Source organism: Mya arenaria, chromosome 6 (genome assembly GCF_026914265.1).
Source record: "Mya arenaria isolate MELC-2E11 chromosome 6, ASM2691426v1".
Lineage (NCBI taxonomy): Eukaryota > Metazoa > Mollusca > Bivalvia > Myida > Myidae > Mya > Mya arenaria.
The window spans coordinates 70,556,605-70,572,697 of NC_069127.1; the positions used below are offsets into that span (position 1 = coordinate 70,556,605).

The 16,093-nt window shown below is 32.3% G+C and overlaps 1 protein-coding gene across 3 annotated transcripts in view; it reads right to left on the reverse strand.

The window, feature by feature from the left end:
- LOC128236732 (suppressor of lurcher protein 1-like) overlaps nucleotides 1–16,093 on the reverse strand; it is a 378,099-nt gene that overhangs the window by 184,499 nt on the left and 177,507 nt on the right. For 2 of the 3 annotated variants that reach the window (XM_052951807.1, XM_052951810.1), the window contains exon 5: nucleotides 9,768–9,826. The exons of the other annotated variant lie outside the window; for it this stretch is intronic. The gene's annotated coding sequence lies outside the window, so the exon portion shown is untranslated. The remainder of the gene's footprint in view (nucleotides 1–9,767; nucleotides 9,827–16,093) is intronic. 3 annotated transcript variants of the gene reach the window in all.

Below are 16,093 nucleotides of genomic sequence, written 5' to 3' on the forward strand. Positions count from 1 at the left end.
TTTAAATTTAACCCAGAATAATAATAATAATAATAATAATAATAATAATAATAATAATAATAACAATAATAATAATAATAATAATAATAATAATAATTATTATTATTATTATTATTATTATTATTATTATTATTATTATTATTATTATTATTTAATTATTTAATAGATTTACCGAGATGTTAATTTAACACAATTACTTGGTATCCGCAAAATATCCGCTTAAATATAACAAAATCTGGTCTCTCTGGAATACGCATGTTTTGTGTCGGTTCGTCCTGGTGCTATATATCACCTTGAAGAGTGATCTATCCCAATCGTATGTTTTGTAATCATTGAAATCGCAGCAAATGCGAAATTAAAATTATAACATAAAACACATTTCGTGAATGTTGTTCTACATCATTCACAAAGGCATCCATAAATATTCTATAGTAGTAAGTATTTCAGGGTGAACGTAATCAAAGCTCTTACCAATCGTCCCAATGTATGTAATGTATTCAAATACATTCCAAACTTTACATAATTCCTATTAAATATAATGCTCAACATACATTTATAATTTATGATTTCCTCATTTACTAGATCATATTAATTAAATACTCTGTATTGTTTTCTAATTCCAGAGTTAATTTTTGAAACAAGTTAAACCTAGTATTCGGAGATAAAATAAGATTGCCGCAATGAAATCTATAGCGGTTTCTGTGCGAGCAATCCTCGGTAAGAGAGTTCAGATGCATACGAATAAATTACAAAGCAACAGCTGTTTGCATCAAGTACAAGAATCAAAGAATCAACCTGCGATAGCATTAAATTCTTAGACACATAATAAAGTATGCAGAATAAACAGTATTTTAGTAACGGTTTTAATTTTTACATTATATTCTTGGCAGTTGTTTTTTTGTTTCATTTATGGTCACAACTTATGAAGCAGTAAAAGCGAAAAGTATCTATCTGCTCCTGTTTTTAAAGTCACTTAGAATGTTTTCACTTCAATCCCAGAGAAATCTCTCCTATTATACAAATACACCGCTGAACATGTATTCAGTTCTATATACGACCGACTGGTAGTTAAACGTACATATAATACTGATGAAATCATCTAGACAATTAGGTTCTGTATAGCAGTAACCTCGTTGATCAGAACAAACCATTACAATATATAAAATTAACATTCCGCCTCGAAACAGACACATTTTTGTCAATACAATACTTAATTTGAAAGAACACTTTTAGCATAAGCATGCCTGATTCGAATAAATCACAGGTTGTTCGAAATATTGATAAAAGGTCAATATGTTTCAGTACTTTATATAGTTTTAGTAACATGTTACAAGTATATAATCCGGTACAAACCAAAGGAAATACGCTCATTGCGTTAATAGTTAAAATACCACCCGAAAAGGGCACCTTTGTGGGCTCCTATATAATAAAAGAGAGTTACCTAAACAGTCGGTTATAACACTTGAACCACCTTCACATAAATGCATTACTTATCATAGGGTCGAAAATATTTTCATACAAACTATTAAGAATATGTTTAAGTATTATTGAATGAACGCACTTAATGTACGATTTCACTTTTTAACATACATGTGCGAAACTAAAGTTATGCATGACACTTACTACTAAACTTAAAAAGATGACGGCAGGGGCAGGTTTTATGGACACCGGGTACATGTGACTTAAATTTAATTATAATAATTTTATTTTTTTAGTGTCATCTTATACAACATGAGTGAACCTGGCGCCCCAGACCAACCCAATAAACCTTAAAATTCTACAGCACGAAGTTCACAATATCTTCTTGCATTCACAAAACGTATGTTGTTATTACATAACCAAAGGTCTTACACTCTTTGCGAAAATACTCATGTCTTAAACATGTTTTTAAATAATTCAAAACGATATGCTGCTAATATATGATCATTTATGTCGAATATTAGCTGCTATAATATAAAGACCCGAATATAATAATACAGACGGACCTACAGAACACATGCACTAGGTAAGTACTTGACAAATCATTTTAAAAGAAAGCAAAATATTCCGGTTAACATCAGAAAATATTTCCCTCTTAAGTTTCAGTCACTTACTATCTGCAAAAACATCATTTACCAAAGTATATTTTCCAGAAGCTTGAAGTGAACAGTCTCCTAACTATTAATAATTGCAAGTGTAAAAAGCATGGAGGTAAATATATAAGAAAAACACACATCTTTTTTCAAATGTAAAGATATCGGTACAGAGGTAGAATCTGTTGTTAAGTGGCACCCAACAACGTCGTTATCATTTCCGGGAGTGAACAAAATTATACGTACTGATTGCTTGAGGTGTTTAACAAAAATGTTTTTGACTTATAAAAACATTGGAAACAAAATGTGTTAGTGAATAATGTGTTTTGAATTTCTTGACTGAATTTGGTAACTTTAATGAGCATTGTATTTGTTAGACGTTCGTACTTTTTCTATTAATTATTGAACTTTTTTGTAATAGCTATTGAAATACAGAATATAATTTTTCCACCATCAAACTATAAACGGTACGACAGCTGATGTCTTTGGCGTTTGCCCATTGCCACTAAACCGGGTTTATGTTTAAACTTTTTGCTACTGAGCATGTTTCTGTAGCTTTTTGCATAATTTTTGATGCATCAGGAAATATTCCAACGTATTATTTGTTTGAAATAAATAATATATTTGATCCATATTTAAAGTTCAAAATGTTAATTCACCACTGGCACCAAAATGATGTTTTTAGATAATAAATAATGTCGATTAATTAATCTACATTTTATAAAGGTTAAGGAATATTAACATAACCTTATTTTCGTAAATACTTGTTTTGTCAGAAGGAGGATGGCATATTCAAATACAGAAACAAATTTTCAAAAAACAACAACATACATGATATGTAGCAATGAATCGGACGATACAATGTTAACAGCCATAATGAAACGAATCAAACACATCATCACAAATAATATCAAAATAAATATTTGAATATCAATAAACTATTAATACAACAAATTAACGAAAAAGGATTATTCAGAAGCTGAAAATACACATAAAGAGAATAATATCCAATGAGGTTAAAAGAGAAGAAAATAAAGAACTACATCTTAAAACTGCTTGTATACCGACCAATGAAGACAAAGACTGATAATCACTGCATCGTTTAACACAACTACTTTCTAAAAGAGAGATCATACGGAAGTAGAAAAGGGCTAGTAGATAATGCACAACTGCTAAAAACGTACGGAGTCTAGTTTTGCAGCTGTCACACAGCCGCCGCACTACAAACTCGCAAGGTGTTTGTAAGGGTTAATACGTACAGGTTGAGGTAGTTTGAAGTAAAAACGAGAGGAAAAAAAATCAATAACATAAAAACGGCAGTCTCTTATTTTGTTGTCAAGGAAAATGAAATAACAATTATCTACAAAACAATTGCCCTGCGGACACATGTGCTTAAAATACAGTATCCAACATTTTGTATAAAGACTCCAATGGTTTACATTGTCTAAGTACACATATCTGACATTGCAATCGAATGTGAAAAATTTAAATTATTAAATGATTACCTGAATTGAGTTGACCTCATTACAAAGTAAGTGTTTGTTCATAGTGAAACAACAGGTGCTAAACACAACTAACTCAATATATATGAGCATATATCATTTAAAAACATTGTGCATTTTGTGGAATAAATCATTAAATACATCAGTTTGGGCAAGTACTTCGCCATAATAAAACAATAACGAACAAATGTAATAATACAATGGAAGTAACAGGAACACAGCTAGTAGCATAAACTTATAACTCTGTTTCGAAGTATAAAGTTCCAAACTTAACATACAATGAACGAGAGACATGTCATCACAAGTCAACAACACACATAACAAAGTTATCAACATTCGACTTGAAAGACAGCGATAACAGGAATTCACTTTGGATTCACGCATGTCCCTTAAGATACGATGTGTTTCATAAGCTTTCAATATAGATCAATTATTGCAGCCATCTCTCATAGCCTTACCAAAGCGAAGCAAAATGTCGGTCAGTAAGAGGCATGTATAACGATGTCAATGAATGGTTCATTCCACATAGCTCTTCCTTAATCGACCATTGGGCTCGTTAAACACAATCGCTCCTTATCTGCAAAATTATCCGCTTGAAATATAATAATTTCCGGTCTCACTAGAATTATCTTGTTTTTCTTGGGTTCTCTTTGTTGCCCGTAACCACATTTCAGAGATGTTGGTTTGAATTGTTTTGTTTTTCTTTGATCAATACATTCGTTACAAATAGGATTTTCTTTATTGTTTTTATGTAATTTTGTTTATCAAAGAAAACCTTTCAAGTTAAAAAAGTGTTTTATGACACTATTTGAGAGTTCAATTGCATATAAATAAATCACGAAGACAGAAACATAATTTGTTCATTTCAGGTACCCCAACGTACAATCGTGGTTTATATTTATGAAAATAATTTAGGTAACTGATTGCTGAAAATTTTATTAGAATTTTCAACAAATGAATTAAAAGAAAACGTAGTAAATGGTGTTACTAAATTGATAATGTTTGGGGAGTTAAAAATTTATGTATTTGGCAAAAAGGTCATTTTTTTATTAATATATCAGTTAAAATACAATACTTGAATAATGAAGTGGTAAACACGAGGACAAGTCAAGTAGCCAAACAGTTAACATCCTGAATAATGAAACAAGATTGAGACCTAACATTCATTGAACAGAAGACCTACGACGCACAAACAACAAAGACAAACAACGCATGCATTCATATATGTTTATCAACACATATTGGGGTCGTCGCCTTGGAAAAATCAGCGGAAAAAGAGATCACTGTGGAAATTCCAACCTAAAAGTAGACCCAACACTTTACAATAAATGAGAATTAATCCCAATTGGGGCCAGCATCAACTAAGTAAAGAACAATCATGAATAAAGTAAGAAAAATCTACAAGATATAAACTAACTTCAAATATCCAGTTACAAAAAGCTCATACCAACGAATGAATCCAGCCGGAACAAAAGTGCAAAATTTTTAAAGTGAAAAAACAATTATACAAAGACAGCCATTCTATATTACTCGCCTAATTTAATTCAATGTTTAAAATTACACTCTCAAAACATCATTCCACAAACCAGGAGCTCAGACGAAACATATAGAAAATACACAGTCAATTTATTAAACAAATATGCTGTGGATTATTCTTCGAGGTGTCTTTGAGGACATTGTTGTCCTTAAATTTACAAACACATTTCTAAACATGATTGCATTTGTGTTTACGACCGGCTGGTACTACATGTACATACAAAACAATCATCAACTCGGTCAGAACAGGTCGATGTAGTTGTAAGCTTTGAATTAAAATGTATATTAGATTATTTTACATTTCTTGAAATTATTGAAAAACAACAACTATGTATTGCGCTAAGATTTCCACTCGGTGGGAATTCGTTTTTTGCCAATTTGAGAGTGTCAAGTAGATAATAAATATGCTCAACTCGAATTTAATAACATGCGGTTTATAATATTTATGTTATTTTAAAATTCATCATTATGACACAAGTCATATCCTTCTATATAATTCACAGCTGCGATCACAATCACACTCATAATTCCCCTAATAGTTCAGATAGCTTCCTCACAGTGCGAGTCTGTTGGTTATAATAGCAGCGTGAATGTAACTAAACATCCAGATATAACACGTTTTCCACCCATGCAGGAATGCTTCAATTCTCAAAGGCTCACAAATAATTTCATACAAACTGACAGGTAGTTTGTTCAAGTATATTGAATGCACTCGGGGAAAGATAGACCACATATCAGTTATAATTATATCCCTCAGTGTGTTATTTTAAGTACGCTTGAACTGCCAACACGTTTTGTTACGGCATCTTTTATTAAAAGTGAATACGCGAACATGTATTTATCATGTCTCTAATTATAGCATTTTATGTACACATTAAGCCACTTGACGATACGTTTCTGTGTTTTGTGTCGTCCTGAATAAAAAATATTACATTCATGCGGAAATATCAAATATGAGGTTATGTAAGAGTTTTCGTTGGCGAACAGTTTTATTGTCAGTTTTCTTTTTTCATGTTCTGGTCTGTTTCTGGTCTGGGCTCGCTACCTAATACAAACAAGTTATTTTAAATGACTTGTCATTTTTCTGCAATTTTCAATCAAAGAGTTTAATAATAAAAACGTTTGTGTTTTCAGATGCATTACCTCAAAATAAATGGTCTAAAAACATGAGCAATAGTTATGTGAAAAACTACAGAAACAAGCTCAGTAGCAAAAAGTTTAAACATAAACCCTTAAAATCACTAATAACAAAATCAACTTTAGCTCAATAGTTTTGTGTTGGTATACATTGTAAATATCCTTCTCATACAAATTTTCCAACTTTTAATCATGATCACATATGTTTTGAAAACATGCACAGAATGAGACAATGAATTAACAATATTGTTTTGATTGCTAAACACGATCATATGCGGATTATACTTTTACTGCAGAAGTAAAAGCTGTATATACATTACTGAAAACTTCAGCCTAACTCTAAAATACAGTTCATTTAATCTTGATATATTGCTGGTTTCTTGTGTTTAAATATCAGGTATGGCTTTTCCATCTAAGTTTATGTTGTTGTTGTTTTTTAAATTATTTTACACATCTCATGTCCGGGATATAAGCAATAAACGTTTTTGTTACAATATTTGTCAAAAAAATTTAGCATGCGTAATTAAACGCCTAAGTTTTAGTTTTCAATATTTCACACTGAAATGTCATAATAATAGATAACATTATGTTAAACTCCGGAACATAGAACTTTCATTTTCAGAATATTACCATCTGAATGGACATAATACACTCAAATATTCTTATTCAACTGGACGACAATTCAAACTCAAATGAACAGCCTCTTATCCGATTCTAAACGGCTGAGAACGTATTTAGCATGGGGTAAATATTATAGGAACACGTTCAGACATTTTTAATAAAGGTATGATCTGGGTTTCAGTGGCATCCAACAGCGATGCTATCAATTCCAGGAATTGAACTAGATTTTTTAAGATCAATTAAATTAATAAATTCAAACAAGTTTAAAATACTTGTAGATACTAATATTTGATAATGATGAATGCGTTTCAAAGATTTTCCCCGTTTTTCAGTTTTGATAGTCCTGCTTTTGTCTTCTCTTATTTCGGTCATCAAGACATTGTGAACGACATGTACTCCGAGTAAAGAAGTTATACACGATGGGCAACACATATTCATTCATTAATGAACCCTCTGGATTGTCATTCATGAGTAGATGCATTTTTTTTGTACGTACAATTTACGATTGGTGATTGACCATTTAAGGGTAACCAATGTGAATTGTTATAGTTAGAACATATAAGGTAAACACTCAATGATTTAAGTTTGGTTAGACAAGCGAACATTTCTTCTAAGTACATATTCTTAATGCTTTAAATAATAACCTAATTCCAGCGGGTGGGGAACCAAATTATTAAGTCATGTCAGCTCATTTGGTCTATTAAAAACATTTACGGTCAAGTTAGGTACTTTTTAAAGGCAGAATAGCGATTTCATTGGCGGGAAATGTAGGTTTTTATCCAATTCGAATAATCCCTGAATATACAATATAACGGAATAAGTGTGTAGGTAGTGCAGGTTTTGGATTCTTGGTTTTACTGGCTATAAAAACATTATTTATCTAGAAAAAGCATGATATAAGTAGAATGAAATCGCTGATAACAACAGGTGTGTGTTACATTGAATGGTATTCTATGATTTTAAATATGATATGATATATCTTCGGCATATCAATTTTGAACAAAACGATCGTTTGCAGTAAAACGAAATTAACATAGCTATTATATTTACTCACGAAGTTGTAATGATGTGTTTTTCGTCTACAAAACCTGAATTCCAACAAATCTTGAAACTTTGCAGAAAATGTCCTATTTTTGTTAATTTAAACAATAAAAGCGTGATGCATTCTGAGCAATATTTAAACGGCTTCAAATGTTCCAAAAAGTTGTTTTGCTAATATATTTTTTAAGTATTTTAAGTGGCTGAACATACGGCGTTTGACATTAAAATACACGAGTAAACATAAATAAACATTTGCGACATTCGACATATATTTGGTATCTTTATGTCATATAATCTAAACAGAACATCAAGACACTGTCGTTTTGATTTTGTTAATACGGTTCCTTTTTGAAAATAGTAATTTTGGTTGCGTTCTTCAAACGGAGAAAAATCTTTTAAAATCTGTTTTGAATATAAGAAATGACATTTCAATATTTTGCCCATTGATAATGTTTCACTCTGACATGTCTCTTTCTTCTTTGAGCAGTTCATCAAAAGAGAGCCCTTAAAAAGTAGGAATGGCCAGTAATATGGTATTTATAGGAACGCAAGTGGAGAGTTAACTCTTATTGTTGATATGACAGATACGGATTAAAGCCCTTTCCGACTTACTCCATGTCCAACGCCACCTGGCTGGTATTTTTTGGTTCCTCGTGCTCGAAAACAAACATAAAATTAAAAAAGAAATAATATAGAAACAATACGGCGCTTGTAGCATAATGAAACAAGTTTAGAAGCAATTTTAACTAGTACAATAACTTTCAGCGTACTGTCATTATCTTTTTATCTGCCGGGTATCTTAACCGAATTACTGCCTTGTATATATCACATAACCTATGCTTTCTTGACATTTGTTTATGTGATTTTCCTGCCCAAAAGGTGTGTTTCAAATTATAAACATTGAATCAATGTTAAAGGGCCGTAACCGGATGCCGTAATATACTTATATTTTACGAGAAAATATCCTTTGTTTAAGCTTTTTAGCTATAAATCAAAGTGTAACAAAGCATATCCCTTGCTGTTCCATTAACAGGTGAGAAACAAAACATACTCACTTCTCCTCTAATGATTTCAATACGTGTCCTACAGCGCGTCTCTGTGGTTCGTTACGCATAGCAGCGTTAATGTTACTAAACATTCGAATATACCACTTTATCAATTTCTTCAGAAATGCCATCGTTCTCAAAAATTCACATTATTTTCATGCAGACTGACAAGTATAACAGTTTGCATGTGGGTGGATCCAGGAATTGGCGTAAGAGGGGGCGTACCTTAAGGGCGAACCTTTTGACATGCGCCCTCTTTCTTAACCGATATTTTTCAACAATTCCAGTCAGAAACGGTGCATTTTCGACGTATGCGTATTTTATTACTTATTTATCCAATTCGACATAATATATGGACCCCCGAATCCGATTATGGTATGTTCAAGTATATTGCACTCAAGCAAAGTAAAGTATTTTTCAAAAAGAAATCGTGCTTTACTATGTTTTTATTGTTATATGTATATTCTCAAACATGTGTGAAGCACTATCATGATAATATGGTTATAATAGAAAGTATTATAGGACTGCATACAGAACTCGCTGTAGCATTTTGTTTGTTTTTGAACACCCGAGGACAACCACCTAGGTTTCTTCCCGAGTATTACTTCACAAGGTGGTAGATCGATATTAATAATAATAAAACTGTACATTCACTAGTTATTGAATTTTAAGAATTGTACAAAAAGCAGAGTCGCGATATTATTTTCACCAATTTCATTCATAAATGTGTCTGACTTACTTATAGTATTGCTCGTTCAGTTAAGCTTTTACAGTTGATTAAATATAATATATAATAAACAAACATTACATACCGTTTAGATCAGGATTATATATATCTCCTTTCTATACACGTTGTTTCAAAGTAAACAATCTGAAAGTAAACAGCAATAGTTTCAACATATTTGTGCAAAGCATCATTTAAAGGGATTCGCCCATGTTTTTGGACCAAAAACATTTCTCTCTAATGCAACTGAAAACAATTATTTTATCATTTTGTTTGCTCTTTGGTATCAAAAGTGCAGAAAATTAATACAATTATGGTATAAGAAGTATTCTGGGTTTGCGAAATCACACCGAGAAGGTCAGGAACAAAATAGACAACATATGCTTCAACGCCTAGGCAACAAGACTTATTCGATAGTGATGGATATTTTGACGTTTTAACAATACATTGATACCATGAGCGAGTCCTCCCTTTAAAAACTATGAGTATCCTTTCTATAAATTTTGTTATAACTGAATGTTTAATTGAAATGGAATTCAAAGAAAACATCTAAAAGAAACGTGTTCTCAAGTGTTTTGATATGGCTATAAAGGAAGGATATGTTAAGTGGCATCAAGCAGCGCCGGTATCATTTACGGGAATAAAACAGGATTTTTATGAATGAATTATTATAAATGGTTGCAATCAAAAATATTTTGAACAACATATTGAAATTGATTTTTGCGATTTGAATGTGTTGACTTATCAATGAAATAAATGAGTTATGCATTGATTATAAATTCGAACCATGTCAAATATTTATATTTAGACTGGATCTGTTCAATCTCACTGGCACGATGTTGCGCTAATTGGACAACATTTCCCTTTCACGATACACTTTTGATGTTGAATATTGATTATTTAAATAATGCTATACAATAAGGTTGAAAGAATCCGACCCATAAATCAGCTTGTTCGCAGGTAGATGAATACACATCAAAAGTTCCAAAAACTTCATTGTCTAATGCAGTAGACAAAGGTCAAGGCTACGTTTTGAAGTTAACACATAACAGACCAAAAATCGAAGAATGACAACACCAGTCTCCGTGTCACGACATAAACGGTAAGTGCAGCACTGTTAAAATCTCTAGCACCGACATTTTCAGGTGCCATATGGCTGTTTGACTTCTTTTTACATTGTATTTGCTTTATCGTACCGACGATCGATGAATAAAATCACTGATTGATATTGGATATTTAGTTATTACCAGAAATTTCTTAAAACTGATAACTTCTGATAAACTGAAAGTCCACCGATCTTCTAGTGAGACAAAAGCTTCAAACGCTCAAGAGTTTACTTCAACAGTAACATAATTGGCATGCCAAATAACCCGACATTTAACGATAACATTTTAAGAGGAACGAGGTCAAGCATACTCTTAAAAGGAAAACTTCTTTGGAAGTCATTTAAATGCGTTTATAAGTACAACTATCGTAATTACTCTCTAACGGGCATCGAAAACAAGAGCTCCTTGGAGGTACATCAACAATTGCCGAAGAAATTGATGTGGTTTAAATATTTTGTAAACTTCATTGGTAGGTTGCATTGAACCACTATATAGCCCATTAGTAGTAGTAGTAGTAGTAGAAGTAGCAGTAGTAGTAGCAGTAGTAGTAGCAGTGGTAGTAGCAGTAGTAGTAGTAGTAGTAGTAGTAGTAGTAGTAGTAGTAGTAGTAGTAGTAGTAGTAGTAGTAGTAGTAGTAGTAGTAGTAGTAGTAGTAGTGGTAGTAGCGGTAGTAGCGGTAGTAGCGGTAGTAGCGGTAGTAGCGGTAGTAGCGGTAGAAGCGGTAGTAGCGGTAGTAGCGGTAGAAGTGCCAGTAGTGCCAGTAGTGCCAGTAGTGCCAGTAGTGGTAGTAGTGGTAGTAGTGGTAGCAGTGGTAGCAGTGGTAGCAGTAGTAGCAGTAGTAGCAGTAGTAGCAGTAGTAGTAGTATTAGTAGTAGTAGTAGTAGTAGTAGTAGTAGTAGTAGTAGTAGTAGTAGTAGTAGTAGTAGTAGTAGCAGCAGCAGCAGCAGCAGCAGCAGCAGCAGCAGCAGCAGTAGCAGTAGCAGTAGCAGTAGTAGTAGTAGTAGTAGTAGTAGTTTTATTTATTATTATTATCATAAAACAGGCAAATATGTATCATGCACAACTGTGTCATTGCATGAATTATTCTACATTGATTGTACATTCATTTGTATTTCATAGTTTTACCCAAACGGCTAGTTAAACACACTTCCTCGGTATCCGAAAAAATATGCGCCTGAAATGTAACCAAATCTGGTCTCTCTTGAATACGCATGTTTGTGTCGGTTCTTCCTGGAACCATACATCACATTTAAGAGTGATATATCTCATTATTAATCAACTATCAAGTATTTGACGCGATACGGGGACAATGCGGTACCAATACCTGACGATTGAAGACAATATATGCCAAAACTCGGCCAATATCGACCAAACTCGGCCAATAGCAACACAACTCGGTTGATATGAGTTTCCTTCGTTTTGTTTTGCTATAAAATCGGATTTGAGAAATTGGCCATTTTCATTGTCTGTCTAACTCGTCTAATATGAGAAATATGCTGGAAATTGTTTTTAAAGGTAGCCATTTTATTTTCCGTTTTCCGACTGTTTTGAAAAGTTTGTGCTTCGTATAAACCTATTTAAAATACTTGAATTTTTTAACTATTGAATGATTGAACCACTTGTACGGTTTGATATTACAGTTGTATTTAAACTGTTGGTGGATTTTACAACTATTATGATTTTGTACACCGACAAAATGGACGGTGAAGGAAGGTAAAACATTTGACGTTTTTGGCAAACAATCTACGGAATTAAGACGAAAAGACATGCTTCCTTACAATGTACAGTGCTTTATTCATAAGTATGTGCAATGCCACTTTAAGGATGCATGTCAACATCAACAAAGTACAGTTTAGAAAAGCAGACACCATGAATGAATAAGCCATTAAGGGATAATACGGCTTCAGTGTGAACTAAAGATAACTTATCGTAATGTTTTAAACCAAAATGGTAATAATTAATTCATAAAATACTTATTAATTAGTTAATTTCATTTTGGCCCAGTTATTTGTCCTCGGTCAGCTGTATTTGCCTTCGACCTTTCTGGCTCAGGCAAATACAACTAACCTCGGACAAATAACTAGGCCAATATGAAATCACCGAATTAATAAAATTATAATCTTATTTGTTTTGTAATCAGTTAAATCGCAAGCGTATCAATAAATATTCTACAGTAGTAAATAGTTCAGGGATAAGGTCATCAAACCTCTCACCAATCGGTCCAATGTGTGTTAATACCTAAAGCGTGAATTTACATTTAAATTCCGCAGACAAAATCATTTACCGATAACCAATAACTTAATTTAAATGTTATAACAATAAAACAATTCCGAAAAGATCAAATAGTTCTTCTATTCGAGACAAACATTATGCGGCTTAATTTAAAATTAATTTCATTACATTAAATATTACACTCAATGTACATTTATTATTTATGTTTTCTTCACTAGTAGGTCATACTAAATATAAAACTCTGTATTGGTTGCTTGTTACTGTTTAACGAGTCAATATTTGAAACAAGATTACTCTAGTATTCACCGGAAATTAAATGAGCTATTATCATTTATGTTTTGTTGCAATGAAACCTATAGTGGTTTGCCTGCGAACAAAACTGGGTAAGAGAGTTCAGAAGCATATGAATAAATCACAAAGAAACAGCTGTTTGCATCAAGTACGAAATAATCAACCAGTTATAGCATAAGCATTCTGCTTTTAATGTCACTTAGACCTTTTTCGCTTCCTTCCCTCGTTATTGATATGCAGCGACACTCAGCTATTTCACGTTTCCTCTTGGTTTGATTCATCAGTTACGATGGCACTTCGATGGACAAATTAGCTATTAAACGTATATACAAGTGCAAAATTAAAATAAAGCAGTTCTTATTGCAGGTTTGTTTACCCTCGGTTTAGTGTATGTCGTCCTTTAACCGTCCTTTCTACATAAGGTCATCGTTAATTGTTTGGATACAGGGCTTATCCATGTAGTTTATTTTGTAATCTTTATTAAATGATAGAGAAAATAAAGATGAACTTGAATTTTTATGACATTTTATCGCCCATACTCGCTCTATGGCTCTTGCCATTACCACAAGTATCAAAGAAATCCAGCATACCTTTTGTTGGTAAAATTCCATCAAATAAACTAAACATGATAAGAACAAATCGATTAGCGTTATAAGGACATGTAAGTAAAAACCTTATGTGATATTTTTCAAACTGTGAGAGTTAAAGTTAGTTGCAGATGATGGGTATAATATGCTTTCGGGTTGTTTTCGAGTATGTTTTTAGACTATTTTTATCATGAGAGTGATAACGCATTAAGACAATATTTGGAGATTACACTGGAGTTAAAATGGCGTCCCGTACGAACCCAATTTCCATGAACGTTCGACAGAACGAAGTTTATAATATCTTCTACCATTCACATGACTAGTCATAACTTACTTAGTTTATACATAAACAACGATCTGATACTCTTTGCGGGGATTCCCATGTCTAAAACAGGTATTAAACTAATTCAAACGGGAATCTTGGAGTGAACATTCTCCTAACTAATATAATAATTGCAAGTGTAATAAACATGGCGGTAAAAAAGAACAAGTTTTCAAATTTACAGAAATCGGTACAAAGGTGGAATCTGGTGTTAAGTGGCACCCAACTACGTCGTTATCATTTCCAAGGAGTTAACAAGATTCTACGAACTGATTGCTTGAAGTGTTTATAAAAAAAATATTTAAACAAATACCAAATATTTGTAAAAGAAGTTGATAGTGATTAATGTTTTTTTTCTTGACTGATCTTGATAACTTTAATGCGCAATGTCTTTGATAGACGTTTGCACCTTATCTGTTAAAAATTGAACTATTTGGTAATATGTAATGAAGTATAGGTTCCAAAAAAGAGTTAGAATGTTGAATTTTTTTCCACCATCGAGCTATAAACGTTACAAAAGCTGAACTGGTATATTCCAGCATATGTGATAAAGCATTTTCTCGTTTTGCCCTTTGAAAAAGGCGAGTGATTACATTAAAATGCCGCGGTATACATTGTGTCAACATGTCAGGCAAATTTTAATGGTCTACATTTTATGACGAAAATTAATCTTTAATTGACCAGCCACTGTTTATATCTACCGTTTCATCTAATTAATATCAATAACGGCTGACTGCTAATTAACTGAAGTAAATGTTTATTATAGCTTCATTAATACTGCCTTCCCATTGAACAAAATATTATGTTTATCATTAATATATTTATTTGCAAAGGTATTTATGACTAAGACAACACTCATTTTCGATATAAATACAAAGCTTATGACTATTGACTGGCATTTTGAATTCCTCTTTAATAAAAAATGCTCATTTTATTGGAATTGTAAAAAATTAAGCCATTCTTATCATAAAATTGATGAGTTTCTATTCAAAAACAGATTTTTTATCTAACTCATCTGATTTAGAATGGAACTAATCGTTGGTGTTAAATGGATTAAAAACTTTTGGAAGAAGGCCTGTTGTCGATGCATCGGGAAATATTCTAACGTTTTAATTTGTATGAAGTTAATCATTTCTATTAACAAAATCGAAAAGTTAATTCACCACTGGCACCGAGAGTATGCTTTCCGACATTTAATAGTGATCAAGTAAGCAAAGAATGATCTAGAACTAATAAAGATTAAGAGATGTAAACATTAAACCATCTTCGTAAATACTTGTTCTGTCAAAAAATATACAACAAATTTACGAATATATATATAATTCAGAAGCACAAAGTACACATTAAGTGAATGATATCCAATGAGCTTAAAAAAAACAAGAAATTAAAGAACTACTTCTGAAAACTGGTGACAAAATTAACCAATGAAGACAAATACTGTTTAACACTGTATCATTTATTACAACTTTCGGAAAGAATGATCAAGTAGATAAGGGCAGTAGATAATAAAAATCTGCTAAAAATGTACGGAGTCTAGTTTCGTAGCTGCGAAACAGCCGCCGCACAGCAAAGCATACAAGGTGTTTTTACGAAGTGCTATCACGTCCAGGGTGAAAGACTGAAGTAAAAAAAGAAATAAAAACGGCAGTCTCGTATTCTATTGTCATGGCAATTTTACAAAATATAAATCTATACTGCAGTTATCTACACGCGGACCCATGTGCTCAATATACAGTGTCCAGTCTTTGATATAAGGATTACGACAGCTCACATTGTCTTAGCACATATATCAGACATTGTACTCGCATATGGGGATATTCAAATGATTAACTGAAATGTGTATGACTCATTACAAAGTTGATAAGTTTTCATAGTG